The 12151-nt window shown below is 48.8% G+C and overlaps 1 protein-coding gene across 1 annotated transcript in view; it reads right to left on the bottom strand.

Moving 5' to 3' along the window:
- LOC143766627 (uncharacterized) overlaps positions 1 to 12151 on the bottom strand; it is a 50861-nt gene that overhangs the window by 26100 nt on the left and 12610 nt on the right. The gene's annotated exons all lie outside the window — the stretch shown is intronic.

The following is a 12151-nucleotide window of genomic DNA, read 5'->3' as shown; positions in this document are numbered from 1 at the left end:
TGGAAAGCCGAGATCACCTTGGGAAGGAATTTGAGAACCGGTCAAAGAACGACCTCATCCTGATGAAGAATCAGGAAAGGGGAACGACATGACAGGCCTGCCAACTCGGAGACCCTCCTGATAGATGTAATGGCAATGAGAAAGGCGACCTTCCAAGAGAGAAGGGAAAAGGGCACGTCATGAAGAGGCTCAAAGGGAGCAGCCTGAAGAGCACCAAGGACCAGGTTAAGGTCCCAAGGGAGGACGGAAAGGAGGGGCGATATGCACAACTCCCTGTAGAAAATTCCGAACCTGGTGAATGGAGGAAAGGTCACTCTGGAAGAGGATCGACAGAGCGGACACTTGTCCTTTGAGTGTGCTGAGGGATAAGCCCGAATCGAGACCAGACTGGAGGAAACCGAGAAGATCCGGAAGAGAAAAGGACATTGGAAAAACTTCATTGGTTTCGCACCTGCGAAAGAACGCTTTCCAGTACCTATGGTAGATACGGGAAGACGCCGGTTTTCTGGCTCTGATCATGGTCTGTATGACCTGGGAAGAGAGACCAGAGTTTTTCAAGACTGCGGCCTCAACGGCCATGCCATTAAACTCAGTGACTGAGAACTCTGGTGGTAGAGAGGTCCCTGCGAGAGGAGATCTGGCCGATCTGGGAGTCTCCAAGGAGTGTCCGCGAGCATGTTTACAAGCTCGGCGTACCACGGCCGCCTTGGCCAGTCCGGCGCTATCAGTATGACTGGAATCCCTTCCAACTTGATCTTCTTTAACACCCTTGGAATCAAGGGGAGGGGTGGGAACAGGTAGGGAAACTGAAACTGGGACCATGGAATTACCAGGGCGTCGTGGCCGACGGCAAGAGGATCCCGGGACCTGGCGACAAACTGAGGGACCTTGTGGTTCATCCGGGACGCCATAAGATCGACGTCTGCCGTACCCCAGCCGAGGCAAATTTGATTGAAGACAGCAGGGTGGAGAGACCACTCGCCCGCTGCTAGGCCCTGGCGACTGAGAAAGTCGGCTGCCCAGTTTTCGACCCCAGGGATATGAACGGCTGATATGGCCGGAACGTGTCGTTCCGCCCACCGAAAAATCTTTGCCACTTCTGCCATTACCTGGGCGCTGCGAGTCCCGCCCTGGTGGTTTAAGTACGCCACTGCTGTGGCGTTGTCCGACTGGATACGGATGGGAAGATTCGACAGAAGAGACTGCCAGCAGATTAACGCAAGGAAGATTGCCCTGATCTCCAGAAGGTTGATGGGAAGGAGAGCTTCCTGGGTGGTCCAACGGCCCTGAGCCGTGTGTTGTCGGAAGACTGCTCCCCACCCGAGAAGGCTGGCATCGGTGGTGATGACCTGCCATTGAAGGGGAAGAAATGATCTTCCTGTTAGAAGAGAGGACAGCGTCCACCAGGTTAGGGACTGACGGACCCAGAGAGGAAGGTGGACGGGACAGTCCAGGAAGTCCAATGACCTGTTCCAGGTGGATAGAAGGAATAGTTGGAGGGGGCGGGTGTGGAACTGGGTGAAAGGAACAGCCTCCATGGAGGCCACCATCTTTCCCAGGACTCCCATGCAGAAACGAAGTGACTGAGGGGCTGGGCGTTTGAGATGGCGGACCGCCTTGCGGATTACTAAGAACTTGTCCTCTGGGAGGAAGACCTGAGCTAAATTCGTGTCGAACACCATGCCCAGGAAGGACAGTCGTTGGGATGGAATCAGAGAGGACTTGGTCTGGTTGATAATCCAGCCAAGACGGGTGAGGGTGTCCAGGGAGACCTGGAGACTGTGGACACAGTCTAGGCGAGAGGACCCCTTGATCAACAGATCGTCCAGGTAGGGGATAACGAGGATCCCCCTGGAACGAAGGAGGGCCATGACTGCCGCCATGATTTTGGTGAAGACCCTGGGGGCAGATGCTAAACCGAAGGGGAGAGCCGTGAACTGGTAGTGATTGTCCCCGACAGCAAACCGAAGGAATCTCTGATGCCGTACGCAGATGGGGACATGAAGGTACGCATCTTGGATATCGACCGAGCAGAGGAACTCCCCGGGTTCCATGGCAGCAATCACTGACCGCAGGGATTCCATTCTGAAGTGGCGAGGTCGGACGTGGCGGTTCAGAAGCTTCAAATCCAGGATAGGGCGAAGAGACCCATCCTTCTTTGGGACTACAAAAAGGTTCGAGTAGAACCCGCAAAAACGTTCTTCGGAAGGAATGGGAACTACGACTCCGGTGGCGACCAGAGACGTTATGGCTTGAAGCAAGCCGGGAAAATGGGACGGTTGCTTTGGGGGGCGGGAGAGAAAGAAGCGATTTTCCAGGAGGGTAGAAAATTCGATCTTGTACCCGGAAGTGATAATCTCTCTGACCCAGGCATTGCTGATCACGGACAGCCAGATGTCTTTGAAGAGAAGAAGCCTGCCTCCCACACTGGAAAGACTCCCAGGTGCGGGCGACCCGTCACTTGGAATGGTATCTGTTGGAACGAGATCCGGAAGACCTGGGAGGTGGAGTTCTGGATCTCCACATGGGAGCTGGCTTGTAAGAGGGTTTTCTACGTTCACCTGTGGTAGCGGGTCGCTCTTGTTGCGAAGAAGAATCTGAGGCTGCAAACGGACGAAAAGTTCGAGGAGCCTTTGGGTTAAAGAAGCGTTTTGGCTTGGACTGGGGGAGAGAGGTACTCTTGCCCCCATTCGCGTCTGAGATAATTTGATCCAGACGAGCGCCAAAAAGCCTGGAACCTTGAAACGCCAAGTTGGTGAGAGACTTTTTGGAAGTAGCATCTGCATTCCATGCTTTGAGCCAAAGAATGTGGCGAATAGCAACAATGTTGCTGCTCACCCTGGCTGAACAGGCTGCTGCATCTAAGGAGGCAGTGAGAAGGTATTTCCCTGCGTCGTTAATCTGGTCGGCGAGGTCAGCCAACTCGGTAGGGGAGGCCGGAGCCAAAATGCCCCGGCGGAGAATCTTGGCCCAGGCAGATATGGCCTTAGCCACCCAGGTGGAAGCAAAGTTGGGGCAGAGAGAAGCACCCGTTGCCTCAAAAGCTGATTTGGCCAGCGCCTCAATTTGTCTGTCCGATGCGTCCTTAAGCGACGCACCGTCCGGTAAGGAGAGAACAGTCTTGGAGGAAAGACGTCCAGATGTTTTCTACCTGAAAAACGTTTTTCAGGATGTTCCCAGTGTTTAGACTGGGTACACTCAAACTCCTCATGGGTAGGAAAGGAGCGAGAAGGACGCTTCACCCACTTAAAGGAGACAGAGGAATCCTGGGGGGAAACTGTTATGAATCGGTGACCCTGGAGCAGCATGAGGCTATCTCTGGAGTAAGTGGAACCTGTACTGACCGCAACCCTGAACTGACAACGCAACTAGAAGTAGCCGTGGGATGTACCTATCATGGCCTAGACACCTCGACACAGCCGGAGAACTAAATAACCCTAAAGTTGGAAATTGGAATACTATCTTGCCTCAGAGCAGAGCCCCAAAAGACAGACAGCCCCCCACAAATATTGACTGTGAATTTAAGAGGAAGGACGTACGCAGGCAGAAAAACAGGATTTAGCAAATGAGGCACTTCTAGCTAAATAGAAAAGGATAGGACAGAATTCTAAGCAGTCAGCATTAAAATCCTAAAAATAACCACAGCAGAAAATACTAAACTCTACATCTAACTAAAGACATAGAAAGTATATCTGCATCTCCAGAGATTCCAGCAAGACAAGAAAATCCAAACAAAGTCTAAGCTGGACAAAAACACAACTGATTGCACTGAACAATAAAGCAAACAACAAAAATGCTGCAGGGACAAAAACCAGGCACTTATCTTAGCTGATTTGATAGCAGGGCATGAGGAGCCAGACTGAGATGCAATCCCTCCATGAACAATTGACAACTGGCAGGGACTACAGGATCCTAAACCCTTAAATACCTAATAGAGCTGAAATTAGCAGAAACACCTGTCTGGATTACAACCCAGAAACAACTGCACTACTACTAACAACCACCGGAGGGAGCCCAAGAGCAGAATTCACACCAGGAAACCTCGTCTTGTTTTAGTTTGAGGATTAGCGATATAGCCGAAATAAGACTATCTACGACAGCCTGAATACTAGAAGCCTGGTCTGAATCGGAGTCAGAACCGGACTGGGTATCCACATCAGACCCAATGTCCTCCTCCAAAGAGGGGAATTGGGAGGAGGAGAGCGGCTTGAGCGCTGCGGAGGGACCTGGAGAACCAGACGAAGAGCCAGACAGAGTCCTCTTTCTAGAGCGGCTGACTGATTTGTTTATCTGAGGTTCAGGGTCAGGCGTGGCCGACTCGCCATGGAAGACAGTCGGAGCGCTGGTGGCTGAAGGAAGCTGTGGAAGACGTTCAAGCATCTGGACCAGGGACCGAGACACCTTAGTTAAATCAGAGACTGACTGCGAGATAGCAACGGCCCACTCAGGGGGAGCGCCCCCATCCCGAGAGTCAGAAGCTTCCTGCGGGGCAGACATGGCAGGAGGACTGCAGGACTGGCAGAGAGGCGACGATTGGCCTACTGACCACTTTATCTTACAACGAGCGCAGGCGTAGCGGGTTATGGTAGGTTTGGTAAAGAAGGCTCCAGAAGAGTTGGACATAAGGATATTCTGCAGCACTAGACTACAGAAAAGACTAAAGGGCCTACAGTGGTATGGATATTACCAGGGAGGGGCCAATATAGCGTCGCAATCTTACCGCACCGCAGAGCAGAGTTGTCCGTGTCCCCCAATGCACGATGTCTCCTGTGCACGGAGCTGCTGAGGCAGGAAGTGCCAGCAAAGAAGAGGGGGCGGAGCTGTGCTGGGAGGATAAGCCCAGGCTCTTCATAGGGCCGCACTGAAAGGGAAGGGTGTGCCCGGGATGTAAAAAACCCCTCTGAGTGGAGGAGAAAAAGAGCGCCAAAAAAGCGCGCCCGAGGAGGGGGCGTGGCCTATCGGAGGGGGCGTGGCCGGCCACGGTGGTAAAAGTGAAAGTAAAGACGGCTGTGGCTCTGTGTGAAAGCACTGTACATTTACACAGGGAAAAATGATAATTACTTACGGGTAATTTGATTTTCCAGATCCATGACAGCACCGGTACATGAGAGATGGTCCCGCCCCCAAGAACAGGAAACCTGCATAGGAGATAAAAGATGGGGGCGGCACCTCTCTCCTCAGTTTGTTTACAGAGAATGTAAGGTAACCGCTATGTTAGTTTTAGGCATATATACATTATTTTAAACTCTAAAGACTATTTATCTATTGTTATGTTAAGTGGTTATTACCCCATCTTTTGTGTTTTTTTTTTTTTTTTTAAGATTTTTTTTTTTTTTGTGAATCACACAACCATCACCAAGATGCCCTATCTAGAACTAGAGCGGTGCTGTCATGGATCTGGAAAATCAAATTACCCGTAAGTAATTATTTTTTCCCTTCCCCATGACAGCATCGGTACATGAGAGGAAGAAATAGAAAGAACCTCTAAGGTGGGACAACGGCAGATAACACTTTTCTACCAAAGGCGAGATCTGAAAGCCCCAGATTTAATCTATAATGGCGGAAGAAAGTAGAGGGTGAAGACCATACTGCTGCATTACAGATTTGCTCTATCGACGCATTTGCCTTCTCTGCCCAAGATGTGGAAATAGCCCTAGTAGAGTGGGCCGTAACACCAGGTGGAGGGACCTGCCCCACAGAGGAATAGGAAAGTGATATAGCCATACGGAGCCACCGTGCAATGGTTGATTTTGTGGCCTTTTTTCCCCTGTTTGCCCCCTGAAAGGAGACAAAAAGGGCTGAAGACTGTCTCCATGGTTTTGTCACTTCTATATATTGAAGTAGGCAACGTCTGACGTCCAAGCAATGGAAGGTTTCTTCTCCCTGGGATTTTGGATTGGCACAAAATGAGGGCAAGACTATCTCCTGGTCCCTGTGGAATTTCGAGTTGACCTTTGGTAAGAAGGCCGGATCAGATTTTATAATTACCCTATCCTCCAGAAATGTAGTGTAAGGAGGGTCTATAGATATAGCCTGAAGCTCACTAATGCGTCTGGCTGAGGTAAGGGCAATCAGGAGAACCGTTTTTAAGGTTAGCGCTTTTTCCGATATGGAGGAAAGAGGCTCAAAGGGAGAGGAGGTCAAGGCATTTAACACTAAATTTAAATCCCAGGGAGCGACCTTTGGACGAGGTTTGAATGGTCTGGCTGTAAAGGAGGCCCGAATGAACCTACACACCCAGGGGTGATCAGCCAATTTTTGGTCAAACAAGGCGCTAAGCGCCGAGACTTGCACTTTTAGAGTGCTGGTAGATAATCTCTTCTCCAGCCCCTTTTGGAGAAACTCTAGGATTTCTGATATAGGGACTTTCTGAACAGTATCTGTTATCCCTCGGCCTGAGAATTCTAAAAATTTTCCCCATACCTTTTGGTATTTATCAGTTGTGACTTTCTTTCTACTGGACAGTAGAGTAGTAACTAACGGATCCGAGAACCCCTTTGCTAGCAGAAGTCCCCTCTCAAGTTCCAAGCAGTGAGGTGTAGGCTGTGAACCTGAGGATGTGTCACCAGACCCTGGTGCAGAAGGTTTGGAACCTCTGGAAGTATCCATGGGTCCGAGATGGACATACGTCTGAGCCAAGTGAACCAAGCTCTCTTTGGCCAGAAGGGTGCAATTAAGATTATGCGTGATTTCTCTTCTCGGATCTTCTTCAGGACCGTAGGGATTAATGGGATTGGGGGAAACGCATAGGCTAGTTGGAATCTCCATTGGTGCAGTAACGCATCTACTCCTTCCGGGTTCTCTTTCGGGTTTAGAGAGTAGAATCTTTCTACTTTTCGATTCTGCCTTGTGGAAAAAAGATCCACTTGAGGAAGCCCCCAGATGGCACAGATTTCTCCAAATATCCTTTGATTTAGCGACCACTCGCCCTGGTGCAGGACGTGACGACTCAGAAAATCTGCGACAAAGTTGTCCGACCCCTTTAAGTGTGTACTTGTAAGAGACAAAAGGTGGTTTTCGGCCCAAAGAAATAGTCTTCTTGCCTCTTCCATTAGGGGACTTGATCTGGTTCCTCCCTGTCGATTTATATACGACACCGTTGTGCTGTTGTCGGACAACACTACCAGATGTTTTCCTTTGCGATCCTCTTCCGTTTGAAGAATTGCTTGCCTCACTGCTGTTAATTCCTTCAGGTTTGAGGAGGCTAATTGCATCTGTGGATCCCATAGACCCTGTAGGATCCGATCTGATAGGTGTGCTCCCCAACCTAACGGGCTCGCATCCGTGGTCAGTACCACCGGATTCTGGATTGACCACGGAACCCCTTTTCTTAGATTTCCGGAATCTAGCCACCAGTTTAGAGAGTCCCGAACATGTTGTGACAATACGATTTTTCGATTTAGGTTGTAGGGTATTTGTTTGTTTGTTCTGACAGGATCTGCCACTGTAGGTCCCTTGAATGAAGTTGCGCCCATTGGACTGCTGGGATTGTTGCAGTTAGCATACCTAGGAGGGACATGGCTTCCCTCACCGAGACATATTGGGCCACCTGTATTTGTCTTACTCGTTGTTTTATGGCCTCGACTTTTCTGTCTGGAAGGATACAGACTTGTCTGATTGAATTTAATTGAATCCCCAAGAACTCCTGTATCTGGACCGGAATCAATCTTGATTTTTTTAAGTTTATTATCCACCCTAGTTTGGTTAGCAGCTCTCGTACTGTCGTAACTGATTTTATGCAATCTTCTTGATTGTCTGCTATCAGGAGGAAATCGTCTAAATAGGGCACTAGCAGAATGTTTTCTCTCCTTACGAAGGATGCTACTTCCGAAATTATTTTTGTAAAGATACGAGGAGCCACAGACACCCCGAAGGGGAGACATTGGTATTGTAGATGGGTGTAGACCTGTCCCAGCTGCACAGAGTCTCCATTTTGAATTTTTCCACTTGGATGAATTTGTTTAATTCTTTTAGGTTGAAAATTGTTCTTAAAGACCCATCCGGTTTTGGAGTGAGGAAAAGGGTGCTGTAAAATCCCCTCCCTATTTCCTGTGGAGGTACTCTTACCAGGACTTTTTTGTCTAAAAGAAGACGAACTTCTTTTTCGAGAACTAACTGGTTCTTTTTGGCCACACGAGTAACTTTTATTAGGTGAGGAGGCAGGGAGATGAAATTTAACTGTAGGCCGTCTGATAACAAGTTGATTATCCATTGAGACGGCTGTAAGGTTACCCACTGATGGACAAAAAACCGTAACCTTCCTCCCACCTGGAATATGGCGTCATTGTTTGGGACCTGGTTTTGGATGTTTATTGAAAAGAAAACCTCTTTCTCTTTTCTCACCCCAGGGTTTCCCCCGTGTGGTTCTATCCGTTGGGCGGCCCCGGCCTCTACTCGATCCTCGAAAGGACCGACGATTGTCATACCAACGTCGTTTAAAGAAGGGAGGTGGAGGGAAGTGTTTTTTCTTGTCCGCCGCTTTTTCTAAAATTTCATCTAAAGCCCTGCCGAATAAATATTGCCCCTCACAGGGTACCGCACAGAGCTTCACTTTTGATTGAAAATCAGCATTCCAGTTTTTTAACCATAACGCCCTTCTTCCTGAATTAGAGAGGGCACTGGCCCGGGCAGCAAACCGAACAGAATCAATGGCAGCGTCCGCCAGGAATCCTGCTGCATTTTGAAGTGGAGGGATGACTTCTAGAAGTCTGTCTCTTGGACACTTGTTTTTTATTTGGTCGCTTAGTTCCTCTAGCCATTTAACCATGGCACGGGCAGTGCAAGTAGCCGCTACTCCAGGTTTGAATACCCAAGTTGAGGCTTCCCAGGCTGATTTTAGAAAGGCATCCGCCTTTTTATCTAGTGGGTCTTTTAGGGCCCCCATATCCTCGAAGGGAAGTGCTATACCCCTGGAGGTACTTGCGATAGCTGCGTCCAACTTAGGCGCCTTTTCCCATTTCTCGCAAATTTCCTCACCAAAGGGATATTTACGTTTTAAGGCCTGGGGAACTGAAATCCTTTTATTCGTTTTTTTCCATTCTTTTTTGATAAGATTTAATATGTTATCGTGAAATGGGAAAACTTTCCGTTTTTTATCTTCTAAATTACTAAACAGTAAGTCCTGAATTGTTTGTTTTTCTTTTGGCGTCTCAACCCCCAGGGTGGACCTGACCAGTTTTAGCAACTTCCCCATGTCTTCTGATAACATATATGGCCGGCCACACTCTTCATCTGAAGAGTCCAGGTCCGAAACCTCCTCGGGCGGAAGCTCCCCCAGCTCACCCTCGGATTCTACATCAGATATTTGGGTAGGCGCAGAGGGCGGGATTACGGAGCTCTGCAATCCATGATGTTTTAACTGCTCCTTTACAGTGCTGTGCACTTCGTTTCTCACAATATCCTTTATACTCTGAAGCAATGATGATGACTCTTCAGATACAGTTTTTTCTATGCATGAGCGGCACATACGCTTCTCATATGCTTTGGGAAGGCTTCTATCACAGAGCGTACACACTTTATGCTTCTGCTTAGAGGTAACTTTCTTTCCCTGCATATATATACACAGAAAACACAGTGTTACTAACATGTTTTTTGCCTTACAAAGGCACTCACCCACCGGACCCTTAGTACCACGACAGGCTGTGGGTTTTCTGCTGGGATCGCTGATTCCATCGGATCTGCCATCTTGCAGGAGACCGTTACCGATGCCTGCTTGCCGCCTTGTAGATTAAATATGGCCGGGCAGGAAGCGGTGTGTGCGCCCCTGAACTTCCTCCCCCCCGGGGAGTGTCAGCACACCGTTCCTTCAGCTTTCAGCGTTACTTCCGGTTCCAAACCGGAAGTTCCTCCATTCACTCGGCGCCAGCGTCGTGATGGGCACGCTTTCTTTCTCCCCCAGCCCAGCCTCCGGCCAGGAGCGGACGCCGGGGAGTCCGCAGTGGGGAAGGACGCACCTGCAGCCAGGTATGGAGGCGACGCGCGCACGCCGCCGCTGCTGCTCCCACCGCGGACCTCGGTCAGAGACCGGCTTAGCAAGGGAGACCTCTCCCCATGCAGCACCGCAGGTTCCCCGCAAGAACAGGAAACCAAACTGAGGAGAGAGGTGCCGCCCCCATCTTTTATCTCCTATGCAGGTTTCCTGTTCTTGGGGGCGGGACCATCTCTCATGTACCGGTGCTGTCATGGGGAAGGGAAAATACTGCTGCGGGGGAGCGGCTGCTGAAGCGCTGGTACCTGCATGTTCCGGATCCACAGGTAGAGGGAGAGAGGATCGACCAGGGGCCCGATGAGAGAGGGGTCGCTGGAACAGAATCCTTCGTCCAGAAGACGGCCTCGACCCCAAAACAAGGGGGAGGGTCACCGCAGGTGACCACCGTCTTCCTCTCAGCCCACTCCGAGGAGAGGGGTGAGGGGGACTGTTTAGCAAGGACCGCCACCATAAAGACCCTGGAGCACCTGGGAGGGTGACAGGGGATAATGTCCTGCCGGCGGTCTGAGAGCTGCGATGCGGACGGCACCACACTGCTCGCTCAGCCACCCTCCTGGTGAGGCAGGGTGGAAGATTACACCCTGAATCCCTGAATGCTTTATCTGAAAAAGAAAGCCAAATCGTTAATAAAAACAACAAAACCTGTAAAGGAATAAAGATTAGCAGCGGATCTGAAGATCCAGGTCCGCCTCCTACAGACACTAAGCACAAACTGAGGTGCTTGGTGCCTGACGGTGGGTGTATACTGCCGGGGAGGAGCTACGCCTTTTTCCTTTTTTGCATAGTGTCAGCCTCCTAGCAGCAGCAGCAGCATACACCCATGGTTGTCCTGTGTCCCCCAATGAAGCGATAAAGAAATGAATGCGGCCAAGTACAGAGATATCCTGGATGAAAACCACATTCAGAGTGCTCTGGTCCTCAGACTTGGCCGAAGGTTCACCTTCCAACAAGACAATGACACTAAGCACACAAAAGAGTGGCTTCAGATCAACTCTGTGACCATTCTTGACTGGCCCAGCCAGAGCCCTGACCTAAACCCAATTGAGCATCTCTGGAGAGACCTGAAAATGGCTGTCCACCAACATTTACCATCCAGCTGTAGAGGATTCCCAAATCCAGGGGTGAAAAACTTGTTGCATCATTCCCAATTCCTCATGGCTGTAGTAGCTCTAAAGGTGCTTCTACTCAATACTGAGCAAAGGGTCTGAATACTTATGACCATGTGATATTTCAGTTTTTCTTTTTTAATAAATTTGCAAAAATTACTACATTCCTGTTTTTTTCAGTCAATATGGGGTGCAGAGTGTACATTAATGAGAAAAAATGAACTTTTTTGAATTTACCAAATGGCTGTTATTGTACAGAAATTCGCACTTGGTCTCACTGCACATTTAATGTTGTCAATCATAAAAGCGAAGTTTGGTCAGAAAGACTGGACCTGGTCTTGTAGGGACCATATGAGCACATTCAGCAGCACAGAAGGGGGAGAAGGGAGATTCATCCAATATCAGGGATCTAAAAATGACCCAAGTGATCCATAATAGGATGACCAGCCAGAGACATAATATTAGGAAAGGTGTAATCTGTCTGTTTAGGCATTTTGTTTTAGAATATGAACGGGATCCCACCAGATTAAGACTCATTATATTAGAACAAATATCAGAACATGTGTCTAATAGGTCCCAAAGACTTGTGACTAGAGAATCCTATTGGATTTTTAAACTATCCACACTTAAACCGGAGGATTTTCCATGTACATATATTTTTTTTTATATGGATTTTATTGTGCATCCAATATGCATTTTACATCTATTTGTACTGTTTTGTATATGAAGAAAGGTTTCTATACAAAAAACTGCACCATAGGCGCGGTTTAATTAATGAATTACGCAATTGGATCAGTGACGCCGTTCTGGAGGATATAAAACCTCCACAATGTATCATTTGTATATGCCTGAGGACGGAGCTGGTTCACATCGGAAATGGGTAGAATATTAAAATGAAAAGTTTGGGGTTTTTTAGGTTCATTTGTTTTGATAGCCAACTTTATGGAACAGCACTTGGCAGCACTTTTCAAAGCCCTAATTTTTTCCTTCTTCCCACATCAGGGATTTGGGAAGCCAACAGCATCATTACCCTCCATTTTCTCTAAAAGGCTCATCA

This window comes from Ranitomeya variabilis, chromosome 4, assembly GCF_051348905.1.
Source record: "Ranitomeya variabilis isolate aRanVar5 chromosome 4, aRanVar5.hap1, whole genome shotgun sequence".
Lineage (NCBI taxonomy): Eukaryota > Metazoa > Chordata > Amphibia > Anura > Dendrobatidae > Ranitomeya > Ranitomeya variabilis.
The sequence above is the reverse complement of the archived record's forward strand: the minus strand, read 5'-3'. Positions and strand labels throughout refer to the sequence as shown.